Below are 23,371 nucleotides of genomic sequence, written 5' to 3' on the forward strand. Positions count from 1 at the left end.
CCCTGCGCCATTAGGGAGCGTTCCAGCGCAAGGGAGGGCGTTCCTGCGCAGGAACGCATGCTAAAAGTGGCTATGGGGAATAGATAAAATTTCAATCAGTCATTTAGGACAATGATGCGTCACTGAAACCCTGCGCCTGCATGAAGCAGACTTACGGCTTGACGCAGCATTGCTGGAGCTGCGCCATCGTTGCAACGCAACTCCATCAATGAGCCGCCTTTACGGCACCGATGCGTAACGCTTCGGTGACGTTTTGGGACCATGGTGTGCAGCATTGTAAATACGGCGCACCATGGGTGGTGCTGGCGTGCCGCACACTTTGCAGGGATGCGCAGGTAATTGCTAATCTGACACTTAGGGGCATACTTACGAGTTCTGAGCTGGACACCTCCAGATGTGCACCAGAACAAATGCGTAACGCAAAACTAACCTTGCGTCACGGCAGATGCGCCGCTATTACAATGCGGCAAACCCTGGCGCAAGGGTAGGCAGATGCGTGACGCATCTCATGACGAAAGAGGGGCGCATCTCTAGAGTCGCGTCGCGGGCGCGATGCAACTATAGCAATGCTCAGGGCTGCCCAATACTCAACATACCGCATCAGTCCTTACGCCTGCTTCAAGCAAGCAGGCATAAAGAATTGACATAGCAGCGTCGCGGAAGTGCCTGCGTTAAATCTTGTAGATGTCACGCAGGCACTTTTGCGAGGCGCACAGCTGCCTGACCGCCACCCCCCCCCCCCCCCCCCTTGCGTGGGAACGCACCCATTGTGGCGCAGGCCCAGGCCTTCACGTGGCGCATCTCCTTAGATGGATCATGTTGTACATGACTCGCAGGGATGCGCCACGTTTACGTCGCTGTGCGTCAGGTAAGGCAGCGTAAACGTGGAACAAGGGGCTTGTAAATCTGCCCCTTTGTGTCTAGCATTACGCAGTTCTGTAAAATACACTCATACATTACTCAGCCCAATTAAATGAACACAAAATAGAAAACAAATAAGCAGTGGCACCGCCACAGAGAAGGAGAACAGTGCACCTGAAATGCACAGAAGATTTTGAAATATTAATTTACCTCTCTTATCAATGTAATCAGCAGCATTATTGCTCTTTGTAAAAAAATTAAAGCAAACATTTGCAATATAACACAGTCACACAGAGCAGGAGAAAAAATAGAGTAGTGAGTGATGAAAAAATTGCTACTACTACTCACCAAGCCCGGGGACCTCCACTCCCAGCACGTCTAGCAGGTCACGCTCTCGGTCCAGGATATCGGTCCAGCGGTGGGTGACTTGATTGTAGCTGCGCTGGACCCCCGTGATCTTAAAAAGGGCCCGGCACACCTGCCCCCACCGCTTCCGTCGCTCCTGGCTGTTGGTGTAACCAGCAGCGATCCTGCCGCCTGCCGCGATGGTCCTGGGGAGACGGCGCTGCACATAAAAAACAAGTGCGCCCACCTCCTCAGGGCTGAAGATCTCCCGGGGCACCACCATTTCCGCCCTCAAGCGGCCACACGGGAGCCGGGCACGGGCTGCGGCGGCCGTCTTGGGCAGCTTGACTGCTGTCTTCACCATGTTCTGGGCAGGTAAGGAGATAAAATGAAAAAGAATAAGAGTAGAAAAGAAGGAAATAAAAGTTTAAAAAAGTAGTTGAAAAGTAAACAAAAGTAGACTAAAACACAAAAATATAGACCTAGAAAACAAGAGGGATAGAAAAAAAGTTTAATAGATCAAAAAAAAAAAAAAACAAGCAAAGGATGGCAGAGATATACAGAGGATAGAAACACCATGCCCAGACACATAGGAATGAATAAAAAACAAGATGGCCGCCCGAACACGTGCGTGTAAGTAAGTTCGCACGCGATTTCTCTCGCGAACTCGTGCGAACTTGTATTCGCAAGGCGCTCATCGCGCGAGATTACACATAGCGGGCGGAAACGGAAATACGTCACGCAAACAAAATGGCGGCGCCCATACTCAACCTTGGGGTAACTCGCACGAGTTCGCGGCTTCCACGGTCGATTTCGCACGACGCCGCGCCTCGCGAATAGGGCGAAATTACCGAAAAACGAGTTTTGCAAAAGCAAAACCAACGAGCAGGTGCAAAAGTTCGAGCTCATCATTTGTAACCATTTCCCTGTAGTGCTTCCTGAAGGGGCCCTCCAGAATCCGGTTGCCTACTTGCAACTATTGTGTGACCCTGCTCTGACAGTCACAGAATAGTTACAAGTATGCCATTGCATACTGTTAAATTTTTTTTACATTGCAACAAAAAGGAAAGGGAGCAGACAAGCAGGTGCCAGCCTTCATTAATGTCAGTTGGGGTAGGGCAGGTGTTGTTGTTTGCAAAACTTAAAGCACTTAGCAGGTGTGCTTTGCTTTGCCTCAATAATGTACACTCACTGGTCAATCAGAGGGTGCTGTGATGACACCGAGGGTGGCATGGGTGTGCCAGCCAGAGGGTGGCATGGGTGAACCAGAGTGCCAGTGTTGACAGGATGGCAGTGCTTTGCTTTGCCCCAATAATGTACACTGGTGAACCAGAGGGTGCTGTGATGACACAGAGGGTAACATGGGTGAGCCAGAGGGTGGCATGGGTGACCAAAGAGAGTGCCAGTGGTAACAGAGGGTGGCAGTGATGAAGAAAGCCTTGCAAACAGGCTGGGCACGTAGAAACAACAAGTTCGCAAAACTGGCGACCCGACAAGTAAGTTCGCAATCTGCGAAATTGTACAAAACCCTCGCGAACTTGCAGAAACCCGTGCGAACACACCCCCCCCCAAAATACGCAAATCCGCGAGAATTCGCGGAATTTGCGGATTTTCGCAATCCGCAAATACGCAAATCCGCAAATTCGCGGATTGCGAATCCGCAAAATACGCCCATGCTTAGAGATAATACATGTGAAGGCCTACCAATGAAGTAAGTCATGTCCACTTCACTCTTGAACAAAGGCCAGACCTCTTCTGTGTCCGTGGACAGACCTAAACTTCCTCTGCACAATGTCATTCGTAAACTTAGGAAACACAGGTGATGTAATTGAAAAATGTGGAGTTTCTTTTCCTCATTTCACAATCACATCACCTGTGTTGCCTTTGCTTAGGTATCTCATAGTGCAGATGTAGTCCAGCATATGAAACAGTACCCAGAAGTGCAGCACTGCATGCAACAACTTTGACACTTACAAAAGCTTCAGCTTCTGCATGCCCCCTACACAGTGCTAATTATATACATTTTAAACTCATGGTATCTTGCTGGAGATGAACTGAAACCTATCTTGCAACATGGTGCATCTTTTACACAAAAGTGACCCACAGCGGAGCAAAAGAGGCGCACGGCCATCATAAATCTGACCCTAACATTTTAAATGATTGTTTCAAGATGCCGATAAGGTGTAACCTATCCACAGATTTGTTTCAGGTAAGTCCTACTCAGAGTTGCAGATGAAATTTAGGTTTGTTGAAGAATACAGAGGAGATAATACATGTGCAGGCCTACCAATGAAGTGAGTCATGTCCACTGCACTCTTGAACAAATGTCAGACCTCCTCTGTCTCCAGGAACAGGCCTAAACCTCATCTACACAATGTGATGTGTAATGTTAGAAAACACAGGTAATATAATTGAAAAACGTGCAATTTTTTTTGCTCATTCCACAATCATATCACCTGTGTTTCCTTTGCTTAGGTATCTCATTGTGGAAATGTAGTCTATCATATGAAAGACTACGTAGAATATGAGCACTGTATGCAACAACTTTGACACTTACAGAAGCCTCACCTTCTCCATGCCTCCTACACAGTTCTACATGTACATCATAAATGCAAACAGTACAGAATTAATTATACATGTTAAATGGTTTATTTTTGCTGTTCTCAGAATGTATAAAATTTCACTAAAAACAGTGACTTGAAGGTATTCATCATATAACAGCGGGGAAAAAAAACACAATCAAAATGATTGTGTTTAAAAAACCCATACAACATAACAAATCAGAATTCAGAACTCCTTAAAGTTAACTTACTTTCCATGACGTCGAAGGATGTCCTATGAACAGCTTACACTCTGTTCTGCTGTTATTACTTTCAGCCCGCCACTTTCTGAAAGAAAACCTCCATTGTTTTGAAAAATATGTTACATACAATAAATGACTTCTCGCTCTCTACCACACGTTTCCACAAGGCCAAATCATGTCAGAGCCATTTATAACTCTTGGAATTCTTGTAAGCCAATCCCGTCATGTTGTATTTCCGCAACTTTCAGAATTAAAATGTTGAAGATCATTTTCACAATCCTGGACTACTAATATCTTACCCTTCTTGCTCACTCATGTTCTACATTTCCTATGACACTGATACTGCTTACTATGAAGCAGACTTACACTACCTCTATGACTACTACAATTATTTAATTCTCTACATCACTTTTAATCACAAAGCAATATAAAACAGTAGACAGCATTGCAGACTTACATTCCCTCTACTCCATGTTTTGATTGGCTGCTTGAATTAGCTTATAAAAAGAAATAGTTTTTCTGAACTCATTCAAAGTACACTTATTTTTCCATGACGTCCAGTGTTATGGTAAGAAGTTATGTCTCTGTACTACACTTATCCTCAAGGCCAAATCGTGTAGGAGCCATTAGAACTTCTTGAAATTCCTCAGAGCACATCCCGAGATTCTTTCCCTAAAAGTTTGGTTTTAAAAACACCAGGTAAGAATTTTTAAGGTCATACGGCAATTTTTTTTTTTAAATTAAAACAGAATCGTTGCAGAATGACCAGCCATTTCTAGACTTTAAATAAGCTGTGTAATGTCCTGATGTTATTGAAGGACCGTCATGATATATAATTGCTACAGTTACAAAAGTACTTCCTGATATTAACAACTGTGAAGCCACAACATTTTTAATTAAAGTTGTCAATTTTGTTCCATCAGGCCTACATCGTTGGAACATTAAAATGACATACTGGCCATATGTTCGTATAAATAATGTTGAAATCATTTCAGATTTACATTGGCTACATTCCATGTTGTGATCAGCTGCTTTTACTAGCTTATTAAAGGAGACTGATTTACTGTCTGGCAAAGTTAAATATATAAATCTTTCTGAGTCTACACTAGTAGTACTTGATACCCTACAGTTCTCGCAGTCATGCTGCCATTGATAAGAAAGCCCAAACAGGTGATCTACATCTACACCTTCAGCATGCAATACATTAAGCATATACATTAAAAACTCCTGACAATCTTGCTGAATATTTTGAGAGAATTGTGTTTGGCCTGAACATCTGTCTAACAGATTTCGAATTTCGGACACACTTTCTATTTTTGTTCTATCAGTGCTACATTTCTCTAACACAGAATTTAACAAACTGCATAATCTTTGATCAGAATTGACCACAATCTCTTCTTTTACATTTTCTAGAGAAAACAAAACATTAACCACTACATTAGCATAGCAGTTGATACCAGAAGTGTTTTCAAATTGAAAACCAACAACATCTTCAACAGAATCCTTTTTGTTTCTGCTTATAATTTCAGGTTCATCGACTTTTCGTCTTTTTGCTACAACCTCCCCAGTATTGGTCACATTTCTTCGTTTCCGGCCTACCACACATTTGTCAAACAAAGGATATTGAGGCAAATGTGGCGCATACTCTCTTCTCAACCTATTGTATTCCTTAACACAATCTAGATCCGCACAAATGTTTGTGACATCACACTCAATCAAGTACAATCCCGATAAAGTTCTAACTCTTGACAATGCCACATATGCCATACCCTCCTTGAACACAGAACTGCCAATATTCACCAATGCACTGTCTACACTTAAACCTTGCGATTTATGGATTGTCACCGCATATGCCAAGCAAACAGGAAACTGCTTACGGCGAACATATAAGTCTTTTACAAGCAAAAATCTAGCAGAACAACGACCAATTAGCTGTACTTCCTCAATGCCATCAAATTTAATTTTTAAAAATTCAATTCCATCTCTATTTCTGTATTTCATAAAATCAACAACATTACCCATTGATCCATTTACCAGACCTCTTTCAACATGTAAATTCCTTCTTAAAATTATACGGCAGTTCAAGCACACATTCAGACTCTTGTCAAAACCTGCAGTTTTAGATATAGTCTTCTCTAATGAATCCAATTTTGATTTCAAATTCTCAGACAAAATAATTGTTGATCCCATATGCTCTACTCTGTCAATAGCTTCCAGTTTCACAATCTCTTGCTTTTCTAAATTCAACATTTTGTTGTTGAAGATGGCACAATCTGCAAGAGTTGGCATCAAACATATTCAAGATTTCTTCTCAGTAATTTTCTGAAAAATATTCTCAGGCACAACATCTTGTTCTGGATATAAATTTGACAGTAATCGTGCATGTAAAGCTTCTTTCCCATGCTCGGTCACTTTTCCTATTCTAACATCTTGTAGAATATTCTTGTAAACTTCATCCTTCGCCTGGCGCATATTTTCATGCAGTTCAGCATAATTGAAGTTTAACCATACATTGACGTTGCCAATGCTCCCTAGGCACTTCCTGGTATCTTCATGCGTGAGCATTTTGAACACAGGTTGCCCTTTCAATGGTGTCAGCTGCAGAAGATCTCCGAAAACAATGATGTGTTTGCCACCAAATAACACATCATACTCTGTTTTGAGAACTTCTTGCATTCTCAAATGCACAAAGGCAAGCATGACATTGGAAACCATGCTTACTTCGTCAATGATAAGAAGTTTCATTTTCCTCAAGATTCTTGAAACTTCACAACAAGCATCTCCAGATAGCTTGTGATATTGTAATTTGTTGTCATGCTCCACTGGCAGCATCAGTAAACGATGTAAAGTAATCCCTTTAATGTTATGTGCTGCCAGTCCAGTTGGAGCGGTGACAACACAAGACAGCGATGACTCAGTCCTTTCCTGCAAATAACATGAAATTGCTTTAATAAGGAAACTTTTTCCAGTTCCCGCTTCTCCACTCACGTAGAGTCGGACAGGCTTCAACAACGTACATGAGCACTCTTTCTTCTCATGACTTAATCCATGATCAATTTGCATGGTAACTTCGTCATATATTTTCCTCTGCTCAACGTTGAGTTGTCTTTCCAACTCTTCTAAGTTAACCGCATCCTCCTGAGCATGTGCCATGGCTCTTTCCACTTCATTCATAGCAGTGGCAGCTTCATTTTCGATAACAGGTCCTCCTAGTGGATCCTGACTCAATGAAGCAGAACTCTGACTGTCCTGAGAACTGTCTCTGGCAATCTCGGCTGCAATCGTTGCTTCCTGCTCGATTTCCACATTCAACATTTCTACATATTTGGGAAAAGCAGGACATTCTATGGTCTCCTTGGTGGCAGTGAAAGAGTCTTCGTAACAGAGGAAATCTCCAAGCAGTTCCTCTTCTGCACGCCAAGGCTTGAAAAGTTGCAAAAGTGCTAAATAGAAAAACTCCTTTTTTTCAGGAGATTTGCCACTCAATTTTCGATGGTTTACCAAGTGGCATTTTTTTTGCTTGACCAGACATCCCTCACTTCCAATTACAGCATACACTCCTTTCTCAGTATCTTCTTTGATGTTCCTCTTGAATATGTAATTTTGAAGAACCTCATACAGACAAACATTCTCGAGGTGACTGCTTCGATTTGGATAATATGTATCCAACATGTTGCTCTTCAAAATGTCGGTACTGTTTGGCTCCTTTTCCGCCAAATACTCAATTTCCCGCACAGGTTTCAGAACTCGATTACGCGTTGCAGCAAGACCAAGACTCGCCCAAACGATACTCCTAGATTTGGCATAGAGACTTGCTGAAGACAACCGGTCAGAACATTCGTAAGCTCCGATTTCTCGATGCGACAACATCTTCAGACTGAAACTGTACAACTTCTTACTGAGGCTCTTTTCATGGGAAATGTCCTCCCACATATCCTTCAATTCTGTCTTCTCTTTTTTGGTGATGTAAGATGTCACATACCGAGCCACAGCCATACAGTTATCAGCCACAAACTGTATATCCATGTTAGCATTCCACATGATGGACAAAATCACCGGGTTGTAGTCGTTGATGTACTTGGACTCTTCGTTCCTCTTCAAATTGTATGTGTTTTTAGGTGATTTCTTCATCACATTATGTTGCAGCGAAGACATCAAACTGTTTACTCTTCCTTTAGAAATCACCGGTCGTGGAAAGCCAAAACGACATTTGGTGTAGAACTTGTCCTTGTTTCGGAATTTACGACGACAGTACTTTCCACAACGATGGCTTTGGAAACGTAGAACTTTTTCTCTTAGGCTTTTCTTCTCCTTTGCGTTTGGAACAGCACACGTAGAATACTGTTGTATGAAACTCATCACTGAGTCTTCTGGATCTGTTCCAAATTTAGGTGCATCCTTGATCCACAACAGCATATGTATGTGAGGAGCACCTCTTGCTTGGTACTCCTTTCTCCAGAAGAAATCCAACACCTCTCCAAGAGGTGGATTCTTCTTATTCATGATGAAAGACATCATAGCTTCAAATCTATGATTGGAGTACCGGCATACATTGACTGGATCCAAAGAGCACAGTTCTCCAGGTGTCTTGAATTCGATGTTTTCGATGTTTCCATTTGCCTCTCGTAGAAATTCAAGTAAGTCTTCCCAGCCATACTCGGCACAGCTCAGAGTGAGGAACCATGTGGGAGTTCCTAAGTTCCTCAGCATACATTTTAAATCACCATGACGACGGTACCAGTACTCATTAGTACCACGCTGACACGCCATGAGATTAATCAGGTGAGAATCCAAAATACTGTCTTGGACATTGACTTTATCCATAAAGTCACTTGACGAGATGTTTTGCATGTGTATACCACTTTTCAAGATGTGGTTAACTGCATATGACAGTCCAGACAGATCGCTTTCAAACAGGAGATGAAACAAATAGGGAATACATTGTCGAAACCTAGCATCTCCTGCATACAATCGCAAAGTCCGGTATTCAGAAGCAGGAATTTGATGAGGTTGCTCATCATATCTTCCTCCCTGACCTGTTGGAAAAAGCTGTGGGAAACACCGAGCTTCCAAACTTTCCTCCCAAACACTAATGGGACTCCCTTTGGCTTGTTTCATTTGAAACAACTCAATAGCATTCCCCATGACTTCCTTGGAATGCAAAGGATGAACACTATAATGTTCATATATTTCTTCACTAGTAGAGGGTTCTACTTTCTCAATTTGACCAGCACACAAATCGCTATCCTCTTCCTCACTTACTTCCTCTTCTGCAACATATATATTCTTATAGTACTTATTATTTTTTTTCAAGTACAATGTTGCCTTTTTGACTTTCCTAACATTCACTAAATCTTGCAATATTTTCTTATTCTTTGTCGGAACCCCATTAACTAAGATAACCAGAGGGTCATCTTCCACTTTTTCTACTCCAATTGTGTTAATGTTTTTCTTCAAATCTAGAGGCAAATAAACAACTCTTCCCTTTAATCCTCTCTGTAAATCTGATGGAGGCAATTTCCCTGTCTTTGGCTCCATTCTTACAATAGCCTGAAAGGGATGGATACTTTGAATCAAAATAGATTCATAAGTATTTAAATCCTTCAATTCAGAAGGGATCTCAACCAATTCCAGATTATTATGAACTGCTCTAGCAGGCATCTGGTTTTGATTTAATTTGCTACAACAATAAGTACACACACGTTGATCCGATCCCAAATCAAAACAATTTTCTACCATCAAATATGTTGTGAAATCCTTCCATTCACTATTATTTTCCCTTTCACTTTTTGCATATAAATCCACTAACTTAGTCTGATTCTTATAATAAGTGCGTCGACAACACACACAAGTGAAATTAGGCCTCTCACTTGATTTCACCTGAAACGTCGCAATTTCCCTCTGAAAATTATCTGTACTGGAAACCTGTACACTATCTTCCACATTACCCTCTTCTTCTTGGTCAATTTCAACATTCTCCTATTTACTTCCAAAGTAACAAAACTCAATTTCTGCACAAATATTCTTCACATCTATTTCAGAACCATGCAAAAGAGCAGCGCATAATTGTTTAAGCATAATTGCTGGACTCTTAGCATAATACAACATTCTAACTAATTTCCTCACTTTATTATGATGCACTGCTAGCATCCTGAAATGATGAAAAACACTCTGGCATACTCTCCTGGAAAGACAAGCCAGTGAATGACCATGCAAACCTGTCACTTCTCTCACTCTGCAAGGATCTAATTCTTGCAACAACTTCATTTTCTGCTTCAAACTTTTCTTATTAAATGTCCGTACAAAATCACAAAGCAAATTGATGGAATCCTGTCGCACACTGCAAATACTACTACACTTCCAGGTGTACACAGGACCCTTAGGACGTCTTCCTAAAACCTCATTACCTAACACCTCTTCTGTCTCTGTTGTCACAAGTTTTTCTTTTTCAACTGGACAACCATCTTTCACTTCATAAGCTCGACCACTGGTGTCAACTGCATGCACCAAATCATTATCCTGGAAATAACTCTCCTCATTAAAAAATGCCTCACAACTTGAACTATGCATCCATTCTCCGGAAAAAACTTCACAAAAATTACTACGATTAACTATTCTCTTCCATCTACTATTTCTTTTGAAATCATAAATTGCCTTGTTTAGCTTCCTAATTCTATTGATTATCAAAATAAATAACTTACGTTTAATTTCAAATGCCTGATCAATAACTTTCTCAACTTTTTTTTTTCTCTTATAAAAAACCACCTTCTGTTGACCTTTCTTAATATTTTTTAACAAATTGCCAATTATCCTGTTGCGGAACATTCGTTTACGAATGTCCCTAAACTGTTGTTTCCTTCTACTATCATGCACAGAGTTATCTCTTGCTCTAGCAGTAACATTTTTGATTGGCCTTTCCTTTCCGTTTAAAATGCTTCTCTTTTTCTGGACTGAAACATTTTCTGTAGTAATATTTTTTTTACTACAAATATTTCTTATAAATGTTTTTGTGCTCTTACCCGGTGCTTTCTTGGTGACTTGACAAGTTTTTTTGTTAGAGGACTGCTGCATTATGTCATGTACCTGCTGTCTTTGACGTTTTGCAGCCTTTCTAAGTCTTTCTTTAGTTGGCATGCTGAAATCTTGAAATGATCTGCAGTTGAATCTGTGGTAAAATATAATAAAAATGTTATTAACCACTATTACCAAACAGTAAATCAATAACAGTCATCAAAAACTTAACACACTACTTGACATTTTTAGTGCTTGGCAAATTTAGAATACAGAAATAGCAGAAAAGAAATGGAATTCATATTCATTTTACCTGTGCTGTTTTATATGTGAATCTGATCTAATTTTATGAGCATATTTTAATATTTTATTGAAGACACTACACATAACCTGTTTTTGAAGGTGTCTTTATTTTTAAATGAAACGGTTTACATTTTTACTTTTCATTTATTATAAATTTTTAAAAATAAATGTTTATAGTTCCAAAGGCTCAAGCACGTCAGCTTCACGCCCTATGTCATACAATTCTGACAAATCTGCATCCTCATCATGTTCTTCTTCATCCTCAGGATTTAAATCATCCAAGGGATCTACTTCCACTGATGTTTCAATTACGAGTTCAATTATGAGGTCGAGATCAACTGATTGCTGATTGTCGCTCATGTTGATGTTGTCGTTATCTTTAAAGAAAGAGAACAACAATGAGATGTTGCAGAGTAAGGCACAAATCTCAGAGACTATAATAGTAAAATTGTTTAACAAGAGTAACATTTTGCAGCTATTATTTAGCCATGACCAGCGATGCTGAGGAGGTAAGGCCTATGTCCAAGTTTTCAGTGAACAGGACTCATCTCTTCTTAACCTTGGATAAGCCTCACCAACTCTGTGTCCCCTGCTCATACTTAAATGTAAAGTGGCAGATTTATGTTAACTTTACGCATTCCCAGGGATGCACCAGTTAATGTGCACCGCTGCTCTGCCACCCATGGTGTGCCGCATTTACAATGTGGAGCACCATTGAGTGAAAACAGCACAGATGCGTCATGCATCTGTGCCGCAAAAGCAGCACATTGCAGGAATCACGTCGTAAGCGCAACATGTCTACTGCAATGCACAGGAGCAAGCCACACATTGCATGGTGCATCACTCCTTATGCCTGTTTCAAACAGGCGTAATGATTTGATTCAGCAATGCTATAAAGCTGAGTCAGTGAAATTTTCTAAATTTCACTGTGTTAGTTTTACAGGGCTTTCTTGCAAATTAATGCATACCTTGCAACAAAACACCTATATGAAAACTGACGCAGGTTTCATGTGGCACAGGACTTTACAGCATGACACATCTGCCTAGATGCATCAATTTTTAAATATGTCGCCACATAGCAAATCTTTTGCACCGCCGCTGCGTCACAAAAGTGACGCACAGCGGCACAAAAGAGGCACACGGCTATCATAAATCTGTCCCTAACATGTTAAATGATTGATTCAGGATGACGATAAGGTGTGGCCTATCCAGAGGTTTGTTTAAGGTGAGGCCTACTCAGGGTTGCAGATTAAATGGAGATGGGGCACCCCTGAGCCTTGCTGGAGCTGCATGGCACTTGCGATGCAGCTCCAGCAATGCGCCACCTTTACGGCACAGATGCGTCACGCATCTGTGCTGTTTTTGCCCCATGGTGCGCCGCATTGTAAATGCAGCGCACCATGGGTGGCGGAACAGCGGCGCAGGATGACTGGCACATCCCTGGGGATGCACCAGTCATCATAAATCTATCCCTAAGCTTCTTATCTTGTTGGAGATGAAGTGAGGCCTGTCTTGCAACATGGTGCATCTTTTGCATCACTGCTGCATCGGTTTCATGTGGCACTTTTTTTTACAGCATGACACATCTGCCTAGATGCATCAATTTGTAATTTTGTCGCCACATAGCAAATCTTTTGCACCGCCACTGCGTCACAAAAGTGACGCACAGTGGCGCAAAAGAGGCATACACCTATCATAAATCTGTCCCTAGCATTTTAAATGATTAATTCAGGATGACGATAAGGTGTGGCCTATCCAGAGGTTTGTTTAAGGTGAGGCCTACCTACATTCATGGGGAAATGAATTAAAATGTCCTTAAGACACATGAAAGCGTTTTTTTAAAGCCTTTGCAGCATTTTTGGGTCACTTTTAACATGGCTATGTAACTTAAACAATCAAAATCTAAATTTGCCAAGCACAGGTGGGAGCATATTTACAAGGAATTTGCACCACGGGGAAAGGTCTTACATTAAAATGGAAAAATGACATCAGAGACACTCAAATGCCTTATATAGAAGCATACACCATTATGTCCTTGTCATAAATGTTAAAAGCATTCCTTTTCCTCAAAAACGATTTTCAAGTCTTAATTTGAAAATACTGCACATGGGGAAATGACTTAAAATGTCCTTAAGACACATGAAAGCGTTTTTTGATTGCCTTTGCAGCATTTTTGGGTCACTTTTAACATGGCTATGTAACTCAAACTATCAAAATGTAAATTTGCCAAGCACAGGTGGGAGCATATTTACAAGGAATTTGCACCACGGGGAAAGGTCTTACATTAAAATGGGAAAAATAACATCAGAGACACTCAAATGCCTTATAAAGAAGCAGACACCATTATGTCCTTGTCATCAATGTTAAAAGCATTCCTTTACCTCAAAAACGATTTTCAAGTCATAATTTGAAAACACTGCACATGGGGAAATGACTTAAAATGTCCTTAAGACACATGGAAGCGTTTTTTGATTGCCTTTGCAGCATTTTAGGGTCACTTTTAACATGGCTATGTAACTCAAACATTCAAAATCTAAATTTGCCAAGCACAGGTGGGAGCATATTTACAAGGAATTTGCACCACGGGGAAAGGTCTTACATTAAAATGGGAAAAATAACATCAGAGACACTCCAATGCCTTATAAAGAAGCAGACACCATTATGTCCTTGTCATAAATGTTAAAAGCATTCCTTTACCTCAAAAACGATTTTCAAGTCATAATTTGAAAACACTGCACATGGGGAAATGACTGAAAATGTCCTTAAGACACATGGAAGCGTTTTTTGATTGCCTTTGCAGCATTTTAGGGTCACTTTTAACATGGCTATGTAACTCTAACATTCAAAATCTAAATTTGCCAAGCACAGGTGCGAGCATATTTACAAGGAATTTGCACCACGGGGAAAGGTCTTACATTAAAATGGGAAAAATAACATCAGAGACACTCAAATGCCTTTTAAAGAAGCATACACCATTATGTCCTTGTCATAAATGTTAAAAGCATTCCTTTTCCTCAAAAACGATTTTCAAGTCATAATTTGAAAACACTGCACAGCTCCTATGCACAAAAACACCCTGTCAGTACTAATACTTCACATTTTCTCCAATTACAATTTCTCAAAGAAACAATTTCTCAATAGAAAAATCTATTTGTAAAACACTTGAGGCAAAGCAACATTTTAAAAACACAACTTTCTTCATAATTTTCTCCTTAAAGCACACTATTCTCTATCTAAATTAAATAAATCTTTTCTCAAACTAAGCAAATATTTTATGAGTTTCAAAACAGTCTCAGAAACACACCATTTTGTCTTTAGCAGAGCAAAAGGTATGCACTCCAGAGTCTGCAGCTATCAAAAGCACAGAAATGCTGTAATTCTTCACACATATCTCTCATGTCACCCAATCAAAACTCTTCCCTCACTTTTTTCAAATCAAAACCCTTCCCCCCTCTGCCCTCTCTGCCTTTTTTGCATAGCAACCACCTCCTGGAAGACCTCTGGTGTTTGCAAGTTCACACAACAATGTTTCAATTGAACTCTGAACTCTCAGTGCACCTGCATATCCAGTGCAATCTTTCATTTAATGATTTTTTATTGACCACTCAAAATACATCTTTCAAAGAACTCATCCATGCACCCTAACTTTCTGTTTTCAGCAATCAAAATCCACCAATCACTGTTACTGCTTCATTAACACAGAAACTCCACAGTTTTTTTTCATTTTAAACTCTTATTTTTTCAACTGCCATTTCATTGCCACACTTCATCTGACTGCAGCAGAACCTTCTCTCACCATGTTTTCTGTCTGGATTGTTGGACATAGTTACATCTATTGGGCTCAGAGGTATGCTGAGAACAGAAATTTACCTAACCTCAATTTACAAGATGTGGAAATTAAGTGGTTTGGCCACAGAGGATTAAAATGTCACCAATTGATACCATTGGTGAAAACCTTTATGCATTTGCCAAAACCTGACCTGTTAATTGTGCACTGTGGAGGTAATGATTTGGGCATTTTGACTGGGGTAGGTCTGGAAATGCTTTTAAAGGACACCTTTGAGCAATTAATGGCACTTTTTCCTCAAACTGCCTTGGTATATTCAAATATATGCCAAAGACAGAAGTGGAGGTGGTCGAACCAATTTTGTCCACAAATTGAGAAGTCGAGGAAGCATGTAAACAAATCTGTTTCAGCTTACATGAGAGACCATGGAATGGGCTCCATGTACAACAATAACTTGCGTTACTACATGCAAGATATCTACAGAGGAGATGGAGTTCACTTCTCAGATGAGGGCAACAGAGTTTTCATTCTGAATTTAAGACTGTGCATTGGTACCTACTTATAAGTACCTAAATGTACCATAAACCCAAAAGCTCTTCTCAGAGCTACCCTACATCTGATCACTCACAATTATTATTTTACTCTAACTTTTTTCACTAATTTTCAACAAAGTACGCTCCCCGGGGCGCTACCCGGTACGCGGACCAGAAGCTAACCTCGCGAATTTTTTTTTAAAAAAGTTTTTTTTTCGCACATATGGGCCTCCTCAGCCACCCTCAGAAAACCTAGGGGGTCAAGATAAGTCTACCGTGCCCCCTTCTACCCATTCTGAACATTAGTTGCCCTCCATCTTGTATCTCAATTATACCAAAACACAAAATGGAGGACTCCCGTAACGCTTCAGGTTCGCGTACCGGGACGCTCGCCAGTTCGCGTACCGAGGCGCTCCCCGGGAAGCGCTCCATCAAAAAAGGTGGGAAAGTAATTTACAGAAAAACAACTGGAGACACTTTCACCAAATATAGATTAGCTCATACTACATACCAATCCCTATCATTTTCACAAATTTGATTGAAATTCCATTTAGCCATTTAGCCTGTAGACCTCTCTAAATACCGTGAGGTAAATTACTTCACAAAACACATCTGAAGTGTTGGAATTGACAACCAATGAAAATGTTACTTTCATTTTCTACTTTTTTTACCTGACATTTGATTGGTTATATACCTGAATATATATAATGGAAGAGAAGGAAACACAGCCATTTTGACTACTACTTCCTGGTGTACATTTCAATTGGATTTTCACTAATCACTTCAACTTCTTTGTAAAGGTAAGTTGTTATTTTAAAAACTGAAGTATATTGTGCACTATCAGTTAATATGGTAAACTTTCTGATAGTTATATACTATCCCTCTGTAGTAGTTATAGATTTAGATAGACTTCTCTGTTATAGTTATGGATGGAGTTAGGTTTCTCTTGTATAATTATGAATTTACTTACGTTAAATCACATACACTTTTTTATATTCCTACTTCCACTCTGATACTATACACTGCCCAAAGATAAATTCACTGATAAAAACTGCCTATCTAAAATTAATCCCAACAGTGCCCTATCTCTACTAATATATATTTTTTTTATCCAAATTTCAGGCAACATGGAAGGCGAACAGAAAGTTTCATTTCAAATTGTCCTGCAAGAGAGCAGCCAAGAATTAATTGATCCAAATTATATAGAATTTATGGATGAAACTTGGGACCAAGAACTACTGCAATGTGTGCAAGCAGTAGATGACCTCCTTCAAAATGAGGACATTTTACACACTCAGAGATTACAAGCTATGTTCAATGAAAATGACGACATTTCAGACAGTGAAATGTTAGAAATGTTATTAAATTTTGAAACACAATCACAATAATAAATAATTGCTTAAAAAATAAAGAAATTAAAAAATAATCAACAAAACCAACAATCAATTAACATACAGTATTTTAAAAGTCTATCATTCTTTTTTCCTTATAGTACGCTCCCCAGAACGCTTCCCGGTTCGCGGACCGGGCGCTCCCCACGCAAAAAAGCAAATTTTTTTTTTTATTTTTTTTTGCACTGCGGGGCCCTTTTAAAGCCTCCACATCAAACCTAGGGGGTCAGGGAGGATCTACTATGCCCCCTTATGGTCATTTCCCCCTTTGTTTTGGCCTCCTCTTGTCTCTCGATCCTACCGAGAGACAAGATGGCGGCCGCTCCGGACTGTTTAGAATGTTGACAGACACCGGAGAGCCAATCAGCTTCGCTACGCGAAGTTCCGTTACGCGTCAGGTACGCGAACCGGAGCGCTGCCTGGAGCGCGCTTACAGATATATATCTTTTTTTGAACGTGAATTTCTCAAAATCCACTGGAGCACATATATTGAGACCTAGCAAAGGCACATCGGGCTAACAGTCCCTACAATTTTGCCAAGTTTCGTGCAAATCCATTCAGCCGTTCGGCCTAAAAATGAGGCCAACCGCCCTTTGGAAATTAACATGGGAAAAACGCCTTTTGGGACCCCCCTTTTTTCTCGGCCACCCCTTGACGAACCCCCCCCAAATTTCCAGGGGCTGCTCAGAAACAAAATGCTCCATTTTCCTGAAAATTTCAGCCAATTCCGTCCACAAACGCCAAAGTTATTAGACATAGAATTTTCAAAAATCCCATAGAGAAAAAATCCTAACTATATATACCTACTGGCAACCGCCAGTAGGTAATATATATATATATATATATATATATATATATATATATATATATATATATATATATTGTGTCCAGCTCTCCTTTCAAGAAGGGGAAATGAAGACGCACTCACGATGTCAGTAATAGTTTCCTTCGTGATTTATTTTCCAAATGGCATTCAGATGTTTAAGCAATAAAGCACCGACGCGTTTCGCTGTGCACACACAGCTTTCTCACGTGAAAAAAAGATATATATCTGTAACAGCGGACCAGGCAGCGCTCCGGTTCGCGGACTTTACGCGTAACGGAACTTCGCGTAGCGAAGCTGATTGGCTCTCCGGTGTCTGTCAACATTCTAAACAGTCCGGAGCGGCCGCCATCTTGTCTCTCGGTAGGATTGAGAGACAAGAGGAGGCCAAAACAAAGGGGGAAATGACCATAAGGGGGCATAGTAGATCCTCCCTGACCCCCTAGGTTTAATGTGGAGGCTTTAAAAGGGCCCCGCGGGGCAAAAAAAAAGATTTTTTTTTGTTTTTTTGCGTGGGTAGCGCCCGGTTCGCGAACCGGGAAGCGTTCTGGGCAGCGTACTATAAGGAAAAAAGAATGATAGACTTTTCAAATACTGTATGTTAATTGATTGTTGGTTTTGTTGATTATTTTTTATTTTTTTTTATTTTTTAAGTAATTATTTATTATTGTGATTGTGTTTGAAAATTTAATAACATTTCTAACATTTAACTAGTTTATGAATTACATATAAAAATGATTAAAGACTCAAACAATTTTTTAATATTACATACAATTATATTTTTCGGATTGTTTTTCAAAATTTAATAGAACGTCTAGCATTTGACTGTCCGATATGTCCTCTTGTTGAGTGAACATAAGTTCCCACATTTGACCGTCATCATAATGAAGTAAATGATCCACAGATTCTACACATTGAACTAATTCATGGTCCCGTGATTCATCCATGAAATCTGAGTCATCATTGTCCTCAATATATTTTTCTGTGTTGTTCTCCAGAACAATTTCGAAGGAAACATTCTGCTCACCTTCCATTTTATTGCTGTAATTTGCATAAAAAATAAATATATCAGTAGAGATAGGGCACTGTTGGGTTTAAGTTCAGACAGGTACTTGTGAGTTTATAACAGAGAAGTAATCTATGGGCACTGTATGGTTTCAGGCGTGAAGTAGTACTATTAAAAAGTGCCTGTGAAGAAGCCTAAGTAAATTCATAATTATACCACAGAAACCTAAATCAATCCATAATTATAATAAAGAAGCCTTTCTCAATGTCTAACTCTTACAGATGGATAGTATATAACTATCTGAAAATGTTTTCAAATTTATAAAATAATATCTCACCTTCTAAAAAGAAGTTTAAGTTGTGAGTGAAAATGATCTTGCAATGTAGTTCAGGAAGTAGTAGTCAAAATGGCTGTGTTTCTCTCTCTTCCTTTATATATATTCAGGTACATAGCCAATCAAATGTCAGGTAAAAAAAGTAGAAAATGAAAGTAACATTTTAATTGGTTGTCAATTCCAACACTTCAGATGTGTTTTGTGAAGTAATTTACCTCAGGGTATTTAGAGAGGTCTACAGGCTAAATGGTTAAATGGAATTTCAATCAAATTTGTGAAAATGGTAGGCATTGGTATGTAGTATGAGGTAATCTATATTTGGTGAAATTGTCTCCAGTCGCTTTTCTGTAAACTACTTTCCCACCTTTTTTGATGGTGCGCTTCCCAGGGAGCGACCCGGTACGCGAACTGGCGAGCGCCCCGGTTCGCGAACCTTAAGCGTTACGGGAGTCCACCATTTTGTGTTTCGGTCGAATTAAGATACAAGATGGAGGGCAAATAATGTTCAGAATGGGTAGAAGGGGGCACGGTAGACTTATCTTGACCCCCTAGGTTTTCTGAGGGTGGCTGAGGAGGCCCATATGTGAGAAAAAAAAACATTTTTTTAAAAATTTAGCGAGGTTAGCTCCCGGTTCGCGTACCGGGTAGCGCCCCAGGGAGCGTACTTTGTTGAAAATTAGTGAAAAATGTTAGAGTAAAATAATAATTGTGAGTGATCAGATGTAGGGTAGCTCTGAGAAGAGCTTTTGGGTTTATGGTACATTTAGGTACTTATAAGTAGGTACCAATGCACAGTCTTAAATTCAGAATGAAAATTCTGTTGCCCTCATCTGAGAAGTGAACTCCATCTCCTCTGTAGATATCTTGCATGTAGTAACGCAAGTTATTGTTGTACAGGGAGCCCATTCCATGGTCTCTCATGTAAGCTGAAACAGATTTGTTTACATGCTTCCTCGACTTCTCAATTTGTGGACAAAATTGGTTTGACCACCTCCATTTCTGTCTTTGGCATATATTTGAATATACCAAGGCAGTCTGAGGAAAAAGTGCCATCAATTGCTCAAAGGTGTCCTTTAAAAGCATTTCCAGACCTACCCCAGTCAAAGTGCCCAAATCATTACCTCCACAGTGCACAATTAACAGGTCAGGTTTTGGCAAATGCATAAAGGTTTTCACCATTGGTATCAATTGGTGACATTTTAATCCCCTGTGGCCAAACCACTTATTTTCCACATCTTGTAAATTGAGGTTAGGTAAATTCCTGTTCTCAGCATACCTCTGAGCCCAATAGATGTAACTATGTCCAACAATCCAGACAGAAAACATGGTGAGAGAAGGTTCTCCTGCAGTCAGATGAAGTGTGGCAATGAAATGGCAGTTGAAAAAATAAGAGTTTAAAATGAAAAAAACCGTGGAGTTTCTGTGTTAATGAAGCAGTAACAGTGATTGGTGGATTTTGATTGCTGAAAACAGAAAGTTAGGGTGCATGGATGAGTTGTTTGAAAGATGTATTTTGAGTGGTCAAGAAAAAATCATTAAATGAAAGAATGCACTGGATATGAGGTGCACTGAGAGTTCAGAGTTCAATTGCAACATTGTTGTGTGAACTTGCAAACACCAGAGGTCTTCCAAGACGTGGTTGCCATGCAGAAAAGGCATGAAATGGCAGAGGGGGGAAGGGTTTTCATTTGAAAAAAAGTGAGGGAAGAGTTTTGATTGGGTGACATGAGAGATATGTGTGAAGAATTACAGCATTTCTGTGCTTTTGATAGCAGCAGACTCTGGAGTGCATACCTTTTGCTCTGCTGAAGACAAATTGGTGTGTTTCTGAGACTGTTTTGAAACTCAAAGTATTTGCTAAGGTGAGAAAAGATTTCTTTAATTTAGATAGAGAATAGTGTGCTTTAAGGAGAAAATTATGAAGAAAGTTGTGTTCTTCAAATGTTGCTTTGTCTCAAGTGTTTTACAAATAGATTTTGTTTCTTTGAGAAAATGTAATTGGAGAAAATGTGAAGTATTAGTACTGACAGGGTGTTATTGTGCATAGGAGCTGTGGAGTCTTTTCAAATTATGACTTGAAAATCGTTTTTGAGGAAAATGAATGGTTATAATATTTATGACAAGGACATAATGGTGTATGCTTCATTATAAGGCAATTGAGTGTCTCTGATGTTATTTTTCCCATTTTAATGTAAGACCTTTCTCTGTGGAGCAAATTGCTTGTAAATATGCTCCCATCTGTGCATGGCAAATTTAGATTTTGAATGTTTGCGTTACATAGCCATGTTAAAAGTGACACAAACATGCTGCAAAGGCAATCAAAAAACGCTTTTATGTGTCTTAAGGACATTTTAAGTCATTTCTCCATGTGCAGTGTTTTGAAATTATGATTTGAAAATCGTTTTTGGGGAAAAGGAATGGTTTTTAAATTTATGACAAGGACATAATGGTGTATGCTTCTTTATAAAGCATTTCAGTGTCTCTGATGTCATTTTTCCCATATTACATTAATAGACCTTTCTCCGTGGGGCACATTCCTTGTAAATATGCTCCCACCTGTGCATGGCAAATTTAGATTTTGAATGTTTGTGTTACATAGCCATGTTAAAAGTGACCCAACCATGCTGGAAAGGCAATCAAAAAACGCTTTCATGTGTCTTAAGGACATTTTAAGTCATTTCCCCATGTGCAGTGTTTTCAAATTATGATTTGAAAATCGTTTTTGGGGAAAAGGAATGGTTTGTAAATTTATGACAAGGATATAATGGTGTATGCTTCTTTATAAGGCATTTCAGTGTCTCTGATGTCATTTTTCCCATATTACATTAAAAGACCTTTCCCCGTGGGGCACATTCCTTGTAAATATGGTCCCACCTGTGCATGGTAAATTTAGATTTTGACTGTTTGAGTTACATAGCCATGTTAAAAGTGACCCAAAAACTTGCAAAGGCTTTAAAAAAACACTTTCATATGTCTTAAGGACATTTTAAGTCATTTCCCCGTGGGCAGTGTTTTCAAATTATGACTTGAAAATCGTTTTTGAGGTAAAGGAATGTTGTTAAAATTTATGTGCGCCATATGCCCCCAAATTTCTTTTTCAGGGGTGCAGCAGGGTGTTCTTGAGACACCCCTGCACCTTTGGAAAAATTCCTAATTTGCGATGAGCTAATTGCTAATCGCAAATTGCACCTTCATTCCTATGGGCCTCCTGGCCCATGGAAATGAATGGGTAATTTGCAATTAGCAATTTGCTCATCGCAAATTAGGAATGGTAAAGAATCGCTATTTATTCCTTAAAATTCGCTATTTAGGAAATGCTAAATAGTTTGATGATACATATGGCGGTTCATCTGTAACAAGATAAGAAGCTTAGGGATACATTTATGATGACTGGTGCAATGAAGTGGACATCACTTACTTCATTGGTAGAGCTTTACATGTATTATCTCCTCTGTATTCTTCATCAAGCGTAACTTTCATCTGCAATCCTGAGTAGGCCTCACCTTAAACAAACCTCTGGATAGGGCACACCTTATCGTCATCCTGAATTAATCATTTAAAATGCTAGGGACAGATTTATGATAGGTGTATGCCTCTTTTGCGCCACTGTGCGTCACTTTTGTGATGCAGCGGCGGTGCAAAAGATTTGCTATGAGGCGACAAAATTACAAATTGATGCATTTAGGCAGATGTGTCATGGTGTAAAAAACACCGTGCCACATGAAACTGATGCAGCAGTGATGCAAAAGATGCACCATGTTGCAAGACAGGCCTCACTTGGGGCCATATGTATGAAGCTAATTAGCATTTGCAAAGGCCGAAGTTCTGTGAATTTCGGCCTTTGCGAATGCTAATTAGACAAATGGTATGTATCAAACAAGTTTGATGCAAAATAAGGAATAGCAAAATTTGCTATTCTTTATTTTGCGATTGCACTGAAGGATTTGCAAATTTTGTGATTTCTTAAATGCAATGTATCAAACAAAAAATATGCAAAAAATGCCATTAAGGATTTGCAAATTACCACCAACTTCTAGTTGGTGGTAATTTGCGAATTCTTTTCAAAAAGCTTTTTTCCCAAAAAACAAAAGGTGCCATATGACGCCCATACATGCCCTTAGGGCATGTATGTGCACCATATGCCCCCAAATTTCTTTTTCAGGGGCTGCAGCAG

The sequence above is a fragment of the Lissotriton helveticus genome, chromosome 6, assembly GCF_964261635.1.
Source record: "Lissotriton helveticus chromosome 6, aLisHel1.1, whole genome shotgun sequence".
Lineage (NCBI taxonomy): Eukaryota > Metazoa > Chordata > Amphibia > Caudata > Salamandridae > Lissotriton > Lissotriton helveticus.